At 30.9% G+C, this 16,048-nt stretch overlaps 1 protein-coding gene and 1 long non-coding RNA gene across 5 annotated transcripts in view; one reads left to right on the top strand and one right to left on the bottom strand.

Moving 5' to 3' along the window:
* Dop2r (dopamine D2-like receptor) overlaps window positions 1-9,331 on the bottom strand; it is a 213,744-nt gene extending 204,413 nt beyond the window's left edge. For all 3 annotated transcript variants that reach the window (XM_083085606.1, XM_083085607.1, XM_083085608.1), the window contains exon 1: window positions 7,770-9,331. The gene's annotated coding sequence lies outside the window, so the exon portion shown is untranslated. The remainder of the gene's footprint in view (window positions 1-7,769) is intronic.
* LOC145963550 (uncharacterized) overlaps window positions 1-16,048 on the top strand; it is a 188,727-nt gene that overhangs the window by 46,504 nt on the left and 126,175 nt on the right. The window lies entirely within an intron of this gene.

Raw genomic sequence — 16,048 nt, 5'->3', positions numbered from 1 at the left:
CGAAAAAGAAAAAGTCACAAGATAAACCTTGAATCTTCATATTTTATTGTTTCAATTTAACCTGAACTGGCTTTTTGCATGTATTATCTCTCAATGTAAGATGTATACTAATTCTCTTTTCAGAAATACATTTTATTACTTGCCCTCTTTATTACACATATGTTTTACTATTATTTTTTCATTATTTTATTTTGTTATAATTAGTTTAATTAAAAGAATGGCTTTTATTCTATAATATTCATGAAAATGCGTTAAATAGCAAATAATACAAAGATATTATAGAATTTATGTTTTTAAATTATAATTATATAATAGACTGACAGACATATATATAATGCATAAAATATTGACGAGAGCAAACAATCAATCAGAAGATTAATAATTGTTATTAAATAAAAAAATAATACTAGATTGATATAATTACAAGCAAATATTACAGCAAATTATTCAATATTACTAAATTAATGACATTGCATATCCTATTAACTTAACAATATTTCAAATTTATTTCATATTTAATCAGAAAAGTTAGAATGATATGTCGTATTAAACATTTTAAAATCAATTGACGCTTATTTTTTAGCAGTAGCTCTTTGATATTTTCCTTTTCGATTGAGATCAGTCATAAATTCGAAAATGGACAACCTTATTTTGAATCATTTTCTAAATCCATAATTATAAATTTTGTTCTGAAGCTTGTATTATCTTAAATTTTGAACATCATGTTTTGATATACATGACTTTCCTTACTATATTTTCCGGAAATGATACAAAATTCTGCATTTATAAAGAATAATTCTTTCGATAAGTATATTCTGGTTTATCAAATTTCTCAATTTTTTTTACAATATTTTCGTAATATTTCAATTTTTTCGTAATCTCTCACATTTTTGTGGTATATCATTCAGTATCATAAGTTTGCTTTAAAATTTTTCCATCAAAAATTGCATATGCATAACATAATTTACGCTTTGAATGATGTTAAATCTATTCAACCAAGAAAAATTAAATGACAACGCGATATAAATTTAAAAAATGCTTCAACTCGAGAGATGCATACAATGTGAGCGTTCTAGTAAAAAAATGATCCAGTTTTGAAGTGAGTGTTACACAAGAATATGCGGAATATAAAAAGATACGTATACGCAAATCTCGCAAGCATGAGTAATGCGAGTTCGTCCACTCTCACGTAGGTTAGTCTCAAAGGATTCTGTTGTCAGCGAGCTAACTTTCGTGAGTACGCAAACATGCCTTCGGTACAACTTTACTCTAATTCATCCCTCTGTGAGAATTACGCGTAAGAACGTTATTCGTTGTTGATTGCAAACGTTATTATTCGTTGTTGATTGCAAACGTTGTATATATTATAATAGATTTAAAATGCGGACTTTAGTCGATTTAAAATACGCAAATGTCTATACAATCGATACATATCTAGATATATTTTTTATTTTACAATTTAAATAAGGAAGGTAAAAATATAAAGCAGAACAACACTGATATCGCATAGCATGTAATATTTCAAAATATGTCTACCAAAAAAAAGCAATTTTTTCATGATATTTCGAATTTTTTTCCCTAATCTCTCAAAATTTCATAATATTATAAGTTTATAATTTCATATTATATATATTTATTAATATAAATATAATATAACATAATAATATGATATATTTGTGATATAATATTATTCAGTTATTCATAAGTTTGTTTTAAAATTTTTCATCGAAAATTGCATATGCACACACATATTAATATTTTATTATTTTATTTTTATTTTATTTTTTTATAATTTTTTTTGTTAGTAAGAAAATTTTTATTTTAGAATATTCATCAAAATGTTACAAAATGTGTGCTACATGTGAATAATATAAAGATATAATTTTTATCTTTAAATTAATTACATATTACAAATATGTAAAATTCATGACTTAAGACGTCGGCGACGCTTACATTCATAATGAATAAAATGAATAGTTAAATGAGATAAAAATATCAATTTTGCAACATTGAAACTAATATAATCTTTACTTTTACAAAAACTGAATCGAATTTATCAAATTGACTATATTACGTGAATTTTCAATATACCCTAACAATTTATCCTTATTTCTCATAATTGTAATATGTGTACTAGTTCATGTGACATGTGTTATATTAAAGCTTATATGGATTGTATGTAATAATATAAAACGCGCCTATTATATAAATGAAAAATGAACTTTCTATTTGCACGCGACAGTCATCAGTGGAACGAGAGTTTGAGAAATGAAAATGTCGCGCTAATTGTGAATTGGCGCTAATTGACCTGTACGTCAATGTACGATGTATACGTTGATCTCACTTGTAATTTTATTTGATATTTAAAGGATTATTAGGACTACAATCTCCAGCTTGATGAAAAGATAATATTTTAAATCCTATTTAAATAAAGCTAGAATATTGCTGCACTATTTATTCATTGAATTTCACAGTTTAGTTATCTAGTCAATTACTCTTTTGTATAAAAAGGGGCAATTAAAGTTAAACAAATAACTCATTCAATAATTCATTCTTTACATAACTGCATCATCTGTAATTTGACTGCACGGAAGTAAAATAAATGGATATCCGATGCGCGTTGCTGTTCATCAATTTTCAATATGTTGCCATCAATTTCACATTTTTCAAGACGCACTTCCATGTTCCATGAAATATTCAAAAACATACAGAAAAAATATTTTAGAATTTTCAAATATTAAAATGTCGCATGTAACGATTTCTCCTATGATAAAAGCAGAAAATATTCCCGCAATATATTCTTGGCAATTTTTATCTCGCCAAGAAGGCAACATTTTTCTTCTCCTTTGTACGTAACGTTGTTTTCTGTCTTTCAAAAAATGAAATCGTACCGCTCTAGATTGATCGTTCTTGTGCAGCAGTTGCGGCAAAGAATACCGTATATCGTAAGGAGAGAGAAAAATATGATCCTCCACCGTCGCGGCGTGAGACTTAGATTAATTGACGAAATAATAATATAATTAATTACGTACAATTAGCACGAAACTTCGCTAATGCGGACTCCTTCCTTCCTGCTATTCTGTTAGACATTTTAGGGGGGAAGGGGTTGCGCCATTTAGGTAAGAAATGATCTCGAGGAATTATCCCGAGTATTGCAATATGTATCCAAAGTAGGTCTCTAATATTTAATTTCAATTTAAAAAAAGTAATTAATATATAGTTTCAACAGTTTTTAATAATTATTTAATGCACTCTCCCATATTTACTCTCACATATCTCGAATTAAAAGTATTTTATTTTTTAATTAAATGTGAATGTAAAAACACAGACATGGTTCAATTATATTCAATAAAGAAACGTTTTGAGCAAACAAATTAGACACGTGGCATTTTCATACACGAAAATTAATTTCATACATTATAATAAAGGCTGTAATTAAATCGCATATATCGATATTTGTCTATAAATATGTAACTCTTTCTCTTCCGGCATGATAGAAATTTCAATATTAATATACGATCATAAAAGACTCGTTGTATTAACTTTGTACACACCATCCCCGATTGAATAATTAACAATTTAGTCGGAAATAATATGTGATAATTATTAACTATATATGTATGTCGCGGAGCAAATATTTCTATGTGACACGTATCGACAAACATATAATTAAATAAAATGAATCAAAAAGTAAAATTTGACAATATGCTAATAATTTTAAACCAATGTCACGCATGTATTTATTATGAATAATTATTATTCGAATATATTTTCCGACAAGGTGTTTCCTCAAAAATTTAATTTATTAAACATAGCGATAATATTTCTTCTTTTAAGTATTTTAAGATTTATATAAGTTTTCATGAACTATAAATAAATATGAATTGTAGTTTTCGATAAAACAGCTTGTGACATTTTTACGGTATCTCTCTAGATATCATCTCAACCTGAGTGATTTTATAAGGTCGTTTTTTATTAAAATAATATAGATATAATTATGTATAAAACTGTACATATACATTATTATTACACACATTATTTATATATTAATATATAATATTTTATATTAAATATATTTTATATAACTATATCAATAAACTTATGTCAATAAAATAATATTTATACAGCTATGAAATAGTTAAATGAATATTATTTTATTGATGGATATATAGTTATACATATAAAATTATTATTATAAAATTATTATATATATGAAATTGAAATGAATTTGTTAAAATTATAATTAACATTTTTGTCAGTCAAAAAATTAATACGATAATAATCTCGAAAAATTTATTTTCTCCTAAAAAATTGCAATCATAAGCGTGTCTAATATAAACAAGATATGCGTAGTAACATGAAGGTGAATAAGGAATATTTATTCCCGGTCGACACAGTCATCATTTTTCTCCGTCGACGTTACACTGGCATACATATAATAATGGTGACGCAACAGGTAATGGCAGAGAAACGTGTCTATTAAATTAACTGAAAAAGATTCCTGCTTTTGCTATTGCATGAACATATTCAATCGATTTATCTAAAAATGCAACAGAATTACATACACATGACAATTACTTTAATTTCTTTCTTCTGTTTCTGGCGATAACTTTCTGTTTCGCACATTATGAAAGCACGAAACGAGTAAGAAGTGACTGTATAATTTTTAATTAACAGTTTTTACGCAATTGTTTTTATTTCCCTCGATAAAAATTTATATAGATTATAGATTTTTCATTGAATATTACTTAATCATAGCTGCACTCTTATTCTATCAAATTTTCATATAATTTCAAAGCAGAACGATGCTATTGTTAAATTTTCCAGCGTTAAATATTTAATATACATTAATGTTGTTATAAAAAAGTACAAATCTCATCTAAAAGTTATATTTGAAACATGATGTTTTTCATAGATATTATTCCCAAATATAATACATCTTTTTAAAGCGAGTATTTGAATAGTAGCAAATTATAAAATATGTAAAATATGAAAATTGAGAAATATATATTTAAAAAGTATTTTATTTAAAACTATTATTATATTAAATTAATCTGGAAAAAGACAAAAAAAATGAAGAAAAGAATTTCCTGCATATATATAATAACTCATAACATCTTTTTCTGAAAGATAAAATAATAAACATTTTTAAAAATATTTATTTGTCTTAAAGTAAAACTAAATACTAATAATATAATTTAAAATTCTAAAGTGGAATTGCTTAATATGAAAAAATTGCATAAATTTTATGAATGGACAAATATTGATGAAAATAATAAAGAGAAGATACATATTTGATGATGAATAAAAATATTTTACAAAAAAATTGTATGTCATTATTGACTATTTATTGGATAAATTATAATTATTAAGTTAAAAATTAATTTTAACATTTTTATGATTTAGGAAATTTAATTTTTCTCTGCATTTATTTTAAGCAATAATGCAACAAGCTTTTTTCCTACTTTTTCATTAATATTATATATTTTAATTTAATATTAATTTATAAAATAGAAATTTTTTTTATTTAAACAAATTTTCGTTACATTTAATTACAGAGGAAAATTTCCATTTACCCTTAGGGAAAGAGTCAAGCGATAAGCCCTCTCAGTAATGACTCACTATGCTAAATACATGGATTGTAAGTGTACCCTGGAATTTGTAAAATACCGTACATTCAGGGAATTACTGAAATTACCTTGTCAATTACTAGACTGGAGGACTGCCGTGAGTGCCGAGGCAGATTCAATTGCGCCTGAAAAAGCGGAGTGGTCTGCCGAGAACCCATTTGCACAAAATTTACCAATTGCTAACTCTGCAGCTTATGCTACCGTATAATTTCGAAACATCGAAGACGTTTTAAATCACTTTTATCTTGCGATATCGTAAACATAATAAGAAAGAAAATTATATAATTATTTATATAATTTCCAGACAATTATTTATTTAGTAGTCATCTAAATAAATACAAATTTTTATATAATATTTAAATATACAGCATTTAATTTATTAATATGATTATTAGTATATTGTTTGAATTTTTGTACGTGTACATATGCGCGTGTGCATTTATTTAATATTGTATTGCTGCATTAATTATCATTGAAATTTTTTTTATTTAAAAGATACATAAAAACTATAGCTTTTTTTAGAATCATAGATTGTGTTCTACATTTTCGCGATAGAAAATTCACAAAAAATATTATTGATTCTATGCAATTGTGTATCATAAATATTTTATTATGCAAGTCATTAAGTTACAAGTTGGCTTATGTAATTAGAGAAATACATAAGTAGGTATTAATGAACGTATTTAAATTATTATTTGATAGAATGTACTTTTGTTGAGTCATGATTTTACAATAATAGTAATTGTTATTTACTTTAGATAAAATATACATGCACTCAGGAAAAATTGAGGCACTATAAAAGAGAATATAAGAGAGAGAATATATAAGAATATAAGAGAGAGAATATATAAATATATAAATTTATTTATCTATTCACATATAACCGAACCATGTATTTGTAATCATAAATATCATAATTATTATGCATAGAGAATCCAATCTAAATTATTCATACGTGATTGGTGTGTGCTCGCGTAGTGTTCATTATTTACTCGCTTCGGATAAAAGCCAATTTAAATGGAATAGATTTGACAAAAATTAACATTGATAACAGTCGAGATTAATTTTACATTGGATGGACATTCTACTAAAAAGTGTCCATGCCATAAAAAACATTTTTTCTAATTATAACGCTGAATAAAACCGAGTATTTGTGTTCTGTGTAAATTTAATAAAAATAATGTTATCTTCTCTCTGAAGCCGAAAAAAGATAAAAAAAAAACATACTGGCAACCGAATACATTTGATTTCCCTCTTCGCAATCCACTTTGCCCTACGCCCTCCTACAGAAAGGCTTATCAACCCGCATGCATTCCCTGAGAGGACGGTAATGAAAATGCCTTCGGAATATTTCACGTGCCCCTTTAATACATCAAGGGATGATGCAAAGGGTGGAGGGAAAAGTGAGAACGAGGGAGGAAGGAGCGAAGGAAAAGCTGTTGTACAGTCGATGCTGGGACGAAGGTAAAAGGACAGTAAAAGAATCCCTTTTCCATCATGGTACATCCTTTACTCTCCGCGGTCTCTTCATTTATAGACCTTAATTCGTGCGACACGATACTAGTCTAGAGCTAGTATTTTTCTCTCTCGATTCATTTCCATGAAATTGCCTTATCATTGTTACGAGTGCTTTAAAAAAGGCGTTTCACGCCAGGATACGGTGAAATAAATAACGTGACAATATTACTTAATACTCAAAAACATGCAATATTGAGAGAGTTATTGCTTACATAGCACAAATATAATGTTGTATTTATTTCTCTCTTTTTTTTCACAACAGAAACGAAATTATTATATGTTTGGAAATCGATTTCCAAGGCGTGTTATTTACATTTCAAGACCCTTAGAAAGCAGATTTTATTTTATTTCATCTATAACCATTCCGAGAAACACTCGATACATTTTCGAAACTCAACGTGGCTTACAAAACAGGCGGCGCATTAAATCGACGCTTGTCTCAAGCGTTTTCCCTCGCAGATAATAAATCGCTGTCTCTCTCGCATCGTATTTTAATTATCAGGTGATCCATGCCTGTTTAGCAATTCAAATTGCACGTGGCTACGCCCTTGACGTGAAGGACCTTGGGCCAACGAAATTGGCGTGCCAGCAACACGCGACAGCAACGCGCGTTCGACTTACCGTCCATCCCTGCAGCAACGGCGGTCGCGCGACGACGATCGACGATTATCCGTGACGGGACGTTCCCAGATCGCGACGGATCTTGCGCGCGATCGATCCATCGAATCGCGACGTCGCGTGGACACGGTCTATGGGGTTCTGCATTCGCGTTGTCCTGGACTCGGCATATCGGAGTGTACCCGATCCATCGACACCCCTCGACGCAAGTATACCGTCACTTTCGACGTAGTCACCACCCGACGATATGTCACGCACAGACGTCGTCGACATGATGTCACGCGTACATGGCGAAGCGCTCCTCGTGTCGCGTGATCGCTAAAATCGAGCAGACTCGAGAGAGAAAAAGAGAGAAAGAGAGAGAGAGAGAGAGATGTTGGGAAAAAACGAGAAGAGGGGATGCAACCACGCTACGAGGGAAGCCTGCTCGAGCTCTTCAGTCTGCTATCGTTTCGATTATCCGCGTCATGCGACGGTGGTATACACAAGAAGCCACCTTAAGCTACGCCATTCAGCGTCGGTGGATTGCCTGAGATATTTTGCGATGGCATCAGAAACCCCAGAGACATCGTATTCGATCTGCGGGATGGCATTCTGCCGGCGAGAGCTTATTAAATTCCCCGCGGAAACGGCACTTATGCTTCTTCCTCGGCTTTCACGATCGTTCTTCGACTTTCCCTACAGACTTTGTCCGTTTACATATGCCCGATCGCACCTTAACTTCTCTCTCTCACAGTTTATTCCGCTTCTTTATCCTCGCTTTCACAATTGATTCGCCGTCATCCTTTGATCCTTTTTCAATTAAGCGGTAACTGCAGTTTGGCAGGTCTGGGCGTACGATAACGCCGGACACTACGTTAATCCGATCCGCCGGTCCTTCCGGCTAATTTTGCCGCCTCATTGCTCACGTTCGATCAGCGTTAAATTTCCTGGACGGAAATTCGGTCTCCCGCGATGTTTGAAATCCAGCTGTGACGATAAAACGCGTACACACGCGCCACGCACGCTGGTCCATAAAAGTGTCACTGATCAGCGAAAACAAGATTATCCTTGATTATTCACCTCTCAGATTCTTTCACCGTGAAATCTATAGAGAGATCAATCAATTTTTAATCTTTTAGTCTCACTTTAAATTTGCGAATCCTCGTTCTCGCGATCTTCTACCAGCACAAACGCGCACGTCACACGATGGAATCTCTAAAAACGACAGAGAAATCTTACGACATCTTATGCTTCTGGATCCCGATCGATTAGCAGACGACAATCGTTCAGATTCCAGCCTGCAATTTGTTGCGCGAAAACGGTCGACCTCCACAATGCGCTGCCTGAGATACCTGTGGATTCCAACGAACGACGATCGAATGATTGGCGCGATCGCCAAGTGTCAAATGTCTATCAACGTTGCCGGACGACGACGGATCTCAACGTGGGCCAGAATCGACTGGCGACGTCGTCCAGGAGTAGCATCACATCGCCGTCGTCGTCATCATCGTCGTCGTCGCTTATCTCGATCGGCCAGGCAGCACTTTCGAGCCACGTCGTGAAACGTACGGCGAGCGACTGGCTGTCTGCCCGAGTTTCCACACCACCACGAATCCCGAATGCTCGCGCGCGCTCGAGAGGGGTTGGAAGTTGGCGAGGGAGAAAGAGAGGGTGCGAGAAAGAGAGGGAGAGAGCGAGAGAGAGAAAGCGCGAGAGGGGACTCCACCCTTTCCCTCCCTGGCAAAATTCTCTCGCGCGCACGCTGCCTGCGACCAACCCCTAATTCTCAGCCCTCCTCCATCAGCTTCTACTCCACCTCTGTGACGGCGCTGGCCGTTCTCGTCCTTTCCATTCGTTTCTCTTACTCTCTTTCCTTCTCTCTCCCAGTAACTCTCCTTTTCGCAGTCCTTTCTTGACCGTCTGTCTCGAGGTTGCGAGTCTGCCGAAATTTGTTAGCACAGGTCCTGTGCAGATCTATTGCCTGCCGGCGAATATGACGACACGGGGCTTTGATTACAGCATGTCTGTATCATGCTACCTGATACTATTAGCGCGCAGGGAATTGCACCTTATGAGAAGAGTGTCGGTTGCTCTAATGAATTCGACTGTTTTTTTGCCGCTAGCTTTCCTTGAAAACCAACCTAGCAGATTCTGCACAATATTGTGCAGATATTTAAAAAGTTAGAAAAAGAGAGAGAGGAGAGGAAAAAAAGCTTTAGGATAAATATAATTATTTTCAATATCATTTTATATATTCTCTCAAAAGAATAAGATAATACAATTATATAAAATTAGATAAAAGAATTTTATATAATAATTCATTATATATATACATATACATATTACATTTTTGTGATAATTTTAGTTTTTCAGTTTTAATTATATATTATTGATTAATTAAAATTAATGTAATTATAGATTTTTATTATAAATTAATTTAATTATATATTTACAATATATTTTATTACTTGAAAAATATCGGGAATATGTATCATAAAAAGTTGTGAATGTTACTACTATTTTTGAATCACAATTTTGAAATGTAAATCTCATTCATAAACGTTTATTAAAATTTGGTTACTAAAATTATGCAGATTTATAGATTTACTTTCTATTTTCTTAGAATATATAAAATAAAACTCACAGAAAAATAATATAACATTTTTAATGCAATTATTTAAGTATTATTATTTCTGAATTATGATTAATTAAAATTCTCATAGAGAAAACGCTCATATATAATGTAATAATACTCGTACTTGTAACATAATATGAAAAAACTCATGTACATTTTAATCCGACAAAAATTTGTGGAAGATTTTTTATTTACACATACATGAATATTTTACATTTCTATCTGTCGCAGACATACATATATTATCTTAGTATCTCAAGCTTAAGCTTGTTAAAGAAGATAATTAAATTAGGAATAATTGTAATACTTAATTAACCTCATATTTAAATATATTGAAATATGCCACGTAAATATTAGCTAGACAATTTGATATTCTATTATGCTTTCTATAATTAATTAAGACCAAATGATATCAAATTTATTCTAATAATTAGCGTAATGCTCATAATATGGAAATTACGTATCACCGCTATGCAAGTGCTTACCGTATACAATTATTATTAATCATCCGCGTTATTCTGCAAGTTACAGTTATGATAATAAAGTGTCGTAGCTTAAGCTGCAGCAAAAATCAATAATCTATAGTCATATCCCCTTGATTCGCGATCGCTTGACCTATATAATTTTTTAGCCGTATAATTTTCATAATGGATGAAGTAACATCGACATGCTTGTTTTCTGAACACATCAAATTAACATTATAATCAGTCTTCGTCAGAATTACGTCAATTACAGTTAATATACTTGAATAACGAAGACGAAATATTTCCGTAATCTATGTCAGATAGATGCATTATGTGATATATAGATTTTGGTAGAGGATTTATACATATATATATATATATATGAGTAATACATATTTTCAGATAGATGCATTATGTGATATATAGATTCTGGTAGAGGATTTATACATATATATATATATATATATATATATATATATATATATGTATATATATATATATATATGAGTAATACATATTTTTATTATAATAATAAGCAACATCTATTGTTCTTAGAAGAAAGAAAACAGAATAATAATAATTACTTTAGCAATAAATATTTATAAGGTTTCAATTTATTACTCCAATTTTGCTAATAGCGAGTATTTTATGCAATTTTTACATTAAGAACGAGAAAAATCGAGAGAAAGGGAGAAAAAAAGAAATATATATGTATATACATATATTTATTTATTTATTTATTTATTTATTTATTCATCTATTTTTATATCAATGAAATATTTTTCCTGTTTATGGCAGAATTCAAACATTCGCAATATCGTATTATCACGTTCTCAATATGACAAACACTGTACGTTATTGAGAAGAGTGTTTAAATAATATTAGGTCGATTTCTACTTTGAATTTCAAATAACACAAGTTCATAAAATCTGTTTTAAAAAGCCAGAATCCTGCAAGTAGCTGAATGTAGCATGCAGGAGAAGGGAAATGTCGGTGGGGAAAACAAAGAAATTTATAGTTTTCAATTTTCCATCTGTCCAGACATGCGGGACGCAGCCGTATGCAATGCATTCTCTCATTTAACTCGTCCAATATGACACGTTCTTTGTTCCTGGGAAAAATACGAGATACGTTCACTCCCTTGTATGAAGATTTTTCATCACCAGTAATCGATAATCCACGAACTCACGAAGTACGATATACGATTATACAAGTCACTACATAATACAAGCGGAAGAAACATATCCGATCTAAATATATTTTCTTAGAGTAACAAATCTTTATAAATGACAGTCTAAATATAATTGATATTTGCGTCAAAACTAAAAAATAATAAATGTTAATATTATTTATATGTATTTCTGTTTAAATATTGCTTGCATTGTTATCGTCCAATTAATATTGTTATTTTTGCCATATAATTGATGTACATTACTTACATTTGCACATTCTAAATGTTTATATCTTACATAAGTAGACATATATCGTTTTATCATTTTTGCGTTTATGAACGTGCTCATTTTATAATATTTTGTGTTTATTTAAAAGAAATGCTGTTTACTGATCCTTTTGTTATTGACTCCGCCGAGACAGCCACAATGGAAATCGTTTAAATGAAAAAAAATGGAAAGCTCTCAAGTTTCTTTTTACAAGAAAATAAAATTTTACATGATCTATGGTCTCTCATGATTTGTCGTGAAATTATAAAATTATTAATTCAGTCACGTGTATGCATAACGTTTCCCATGCATGAGTCAAAATACATATGTTTCTCCCAACGAGTTTTATATATATTAAATGATTGATCACTTTCCAACATCTATAGCAATTTCATATGCATATATTCTCGTTTCGCTTTTCCGGTTTATACAACGTATATAGATTGGAAAATGACAAGGATAAATCGTCATTTAACAAACAGATATTGATTGGTACATGAAAGACTGGAAATCCTATTGATGAGCTGTAATTTTACGGGAATTAATGTAAATAACATATTTACTGTTACAATTGACATTGATACAATTTGTTTGATCCTACAATATACTCTATTCGGAATTTCTCAAATGCTATATAATTATTTCAGCAGAAAGGCCATCAGCGTATTTATTTATTTGTCGATACGTCGATACGTTGGATTGATTAGCGATTAATCGATTATTGCAACGTGTCAAGGCAAGAATCAAATGTAGCACATGTCCATCCGTAAATGGTGCAGATAAATCGGTCAAATTTGTATGATATAATTTTACGCAATTTGGCTGCTTCTGTTGGAGCGATTAAACAATGGAGTCAATGAAACAATAATGCAACGAAATGCAAAATGTCCAATATCTTACAATTCAATCACATGAAATAAGCAGATTAGTATGAAAAATAGTTTATTATCATTACGAATGTAATTAATTAGGCAAATTAACCTGCTCGCTGTGCAGTAATCAACATTGATGCACATTTAGCGGTACATTATCTCACACAGGAATCCTACACATTTGCGTCAACACTGATGATTGCGCATTTACATATTATTACATACGATACGATATATTAGATGTATTATAAATTCACTAGATTCAATTCGAATAATAGATGCTCATAAATTGTTTTAGAATATACATATTTATTTTATTAATTAGATTTTCTTGAAAGGTAATAAAAAACTAAAATTAGTAAATTACTATATATGCTTTAATTTAAAGCAAATACGTGCTGATATAAATGATACAAATTGTGTAAATTTAAAAGAAACAAATCCAAATAATAAATAAATCGTAACAAAAAAAACAAATATATAAAAAATTTTAACGAACAAATAAAATATAAAATAGCCTTATGAAACAATTGTATTCAACTTCTTTTCTTTTTATCGAAAAAACGAGAGAAAAAAATATAGAATAACATTTTAATAAAGTATATTAAGTGAGATTAGTAGCAGAATGTGCTAAACATGTGTTATAGCTCAGGGATATTGATTCACTCCGTTTTGAGTCACTTCTCACTCCTCATAGACGGAAGTCTATTGCAAAGTTACAGTCAGGGTATGCTTCCAATCTGTTGAAAATGATCGAGTTTCAGCGTCGTATACGAACACCAGCGTACATTGTACCAGCAATTATCCCATGATTGACCGTCTAGATTAATAAAGTTATAATTACTATATGTCGCATGTATTAACGCGGACCAGATCAAGCGTCTGAATAAACACGATTTACTTCATGCAAGTAATGCACAAACGCTATATGATCGCGATGTGGTCATATTAATGCCGAGAAACTAGACACAGATGTAATCATATGCATTTATCAATGGATTAGATAAATGATAATTGTGGCGATCGATGATAATCGTGACAAGCTCCCGCTTTAATAACATATATTCCTTTAAATTCACTAATATAGATACGTATTGCGTTATAAATGCAAAGCCACTGTCAACTCCGATATAATTCGATCATTGATATATTTTTATATTCTAAGTTTTTTGAAATATTAAGCACAATGTTTTTGCCGTATGTTACCAGAGATTAAATAACTGATTTATATAGAGTATTTATATACTAGAAAAAAATAGAAAGTATATTTTAAATAATCTAAAATCTTTAAGTCTAATGCAAATTATTTCAACTTCAAATAGATATTATTCTCAAGATATTCTCGAAATATTTTATTATGATCGCATTAATACTGGAATAATAATATTAAATATAAATACATATTATTCCTCTCTTATATAAATGTAAATTAATGATAATACATAAGGAACTTGTATGCTTATTCGCTTTTCAACTACAAATTTCTTTATCGATTACAGCAAGAATAAGCAAAATAAATTGTTTGCACGATTTGAACGTCTAAACATTTGCATTTGATCGTTCTGTGAGTATTTCTATTTTCGATTCATGACAAGCAACTCAGTTTATCCTTCTATCAACATTCCGATTCAAATATTGACGTACTCCACCGTACCTTGGCGCAAGTTTCTTATTACATGCGCATAATTTGCGCAAAAAATATCATCCATCATTCCCACGAACGCTGGTGCATTATACATTGTCGACAAATTTCGAACTGAAGATGTATGCACTTTCTGGTTTAACTCTTTCGGCTTCAATTCTTCAGTAGCAAAAAAGAAAGGAAAACATTCTTGTTCGTGTTTTAAATATAAAAGGAAAGATCGATGTATCTTGGTAAATCAATTTAACAGTCAGCTGAAATTAAATATGAATCTCTAAGCAGATTATAAATGATGTGTGCTTTACTTTTTTATTCGTACCATTGCTGTAGAACACTTGTTTTAATGGTAAGAAATAATTTATACTTCTGAGTGTCTTACAATTAAGTTTGGCACGTCTTTCACTCCTTAGTTCCACGCAGATATTTCATACAACAAAAGTCAGACCTCGTCAGAGACCGCGCGCTTTCACGGCTCGTTGCAGGCATCGCAAACTCGCAAGACATGTGCCGTCTTTCAATAAGGCAGAACACCACGAATATTCGTCTGTCCGGGGAATCTGAGGAGATTCTACCGTCATGCGGTTTTGAAATTCCGCGTCGATACTTATCCGTATCGTTTTGTCGATACCGATAATCAACTTGCTTGCGTAGCAAGAGAAGCGTCCGTTTCACTCACTCGCTTAAATAAACTCATTTCTTGCTATCTGTTTCACTTTCGTTTTTTGCGCGCGTTTTTCGCGCTGCGGGAAAGGTACATCAATGTATAATGCAATGGCATATAATCGAACTCCACCTACAAGAGATGCGCTCATCACACGTTGGAAAAGCAAAGAATTTCACGTATAAAACAGATGCAAATGTATGCTATGATGAAACTGGAGCGAACCTTCAAAATTGTAACGAATAAAAGGTCAATATAGTTTTCTAAAATATACGCGCAACTGACGATGGAAATGTGGTTATTGATAAAGGGAAATTTTTGAGAATATGAGAGAGAAATGCTTCGCGATATTTCGTAAAAATATATTTTTAAAATCTTTTATTAATCTTTGTAGAATTTTTTTATTATTTCCGATTCACGTTTTCTAAATCTCTGAATCTTTCTCACATATAATTTTTCAAAAATATACCTCAGTAAGTATTATCTAATATTGCAATAAATGAAAACAATTTTCTTAAGAATTGGACAATAATATTAAGTGACATTTAAATTATACATAAGGCATAAGCATATTACAAGGATAAAAA

This window comes from Camponotus vicinus, unplaced genomic scaffold (assembly GCF_025532165.1).
Source record: "Camponotus vicinus isolate PSW18456_S1 unplaced genomic scaffold, iyCamVici1.0 SCAF_12, whole genome shotgun sequence".
Taxonomy (NCBI): domain Eukaryota; kingdom Metazoa; phylum Arthropoda; class Insecta; order Hymenoptera; family Formicidae; genus Camponotus; species Camponotus vicinus.
The sequence above is the reverse complement of the archived record's forward strand: the minus strand, read 5'-3'. Positions and strand labels throughout refer to the sequence as shown.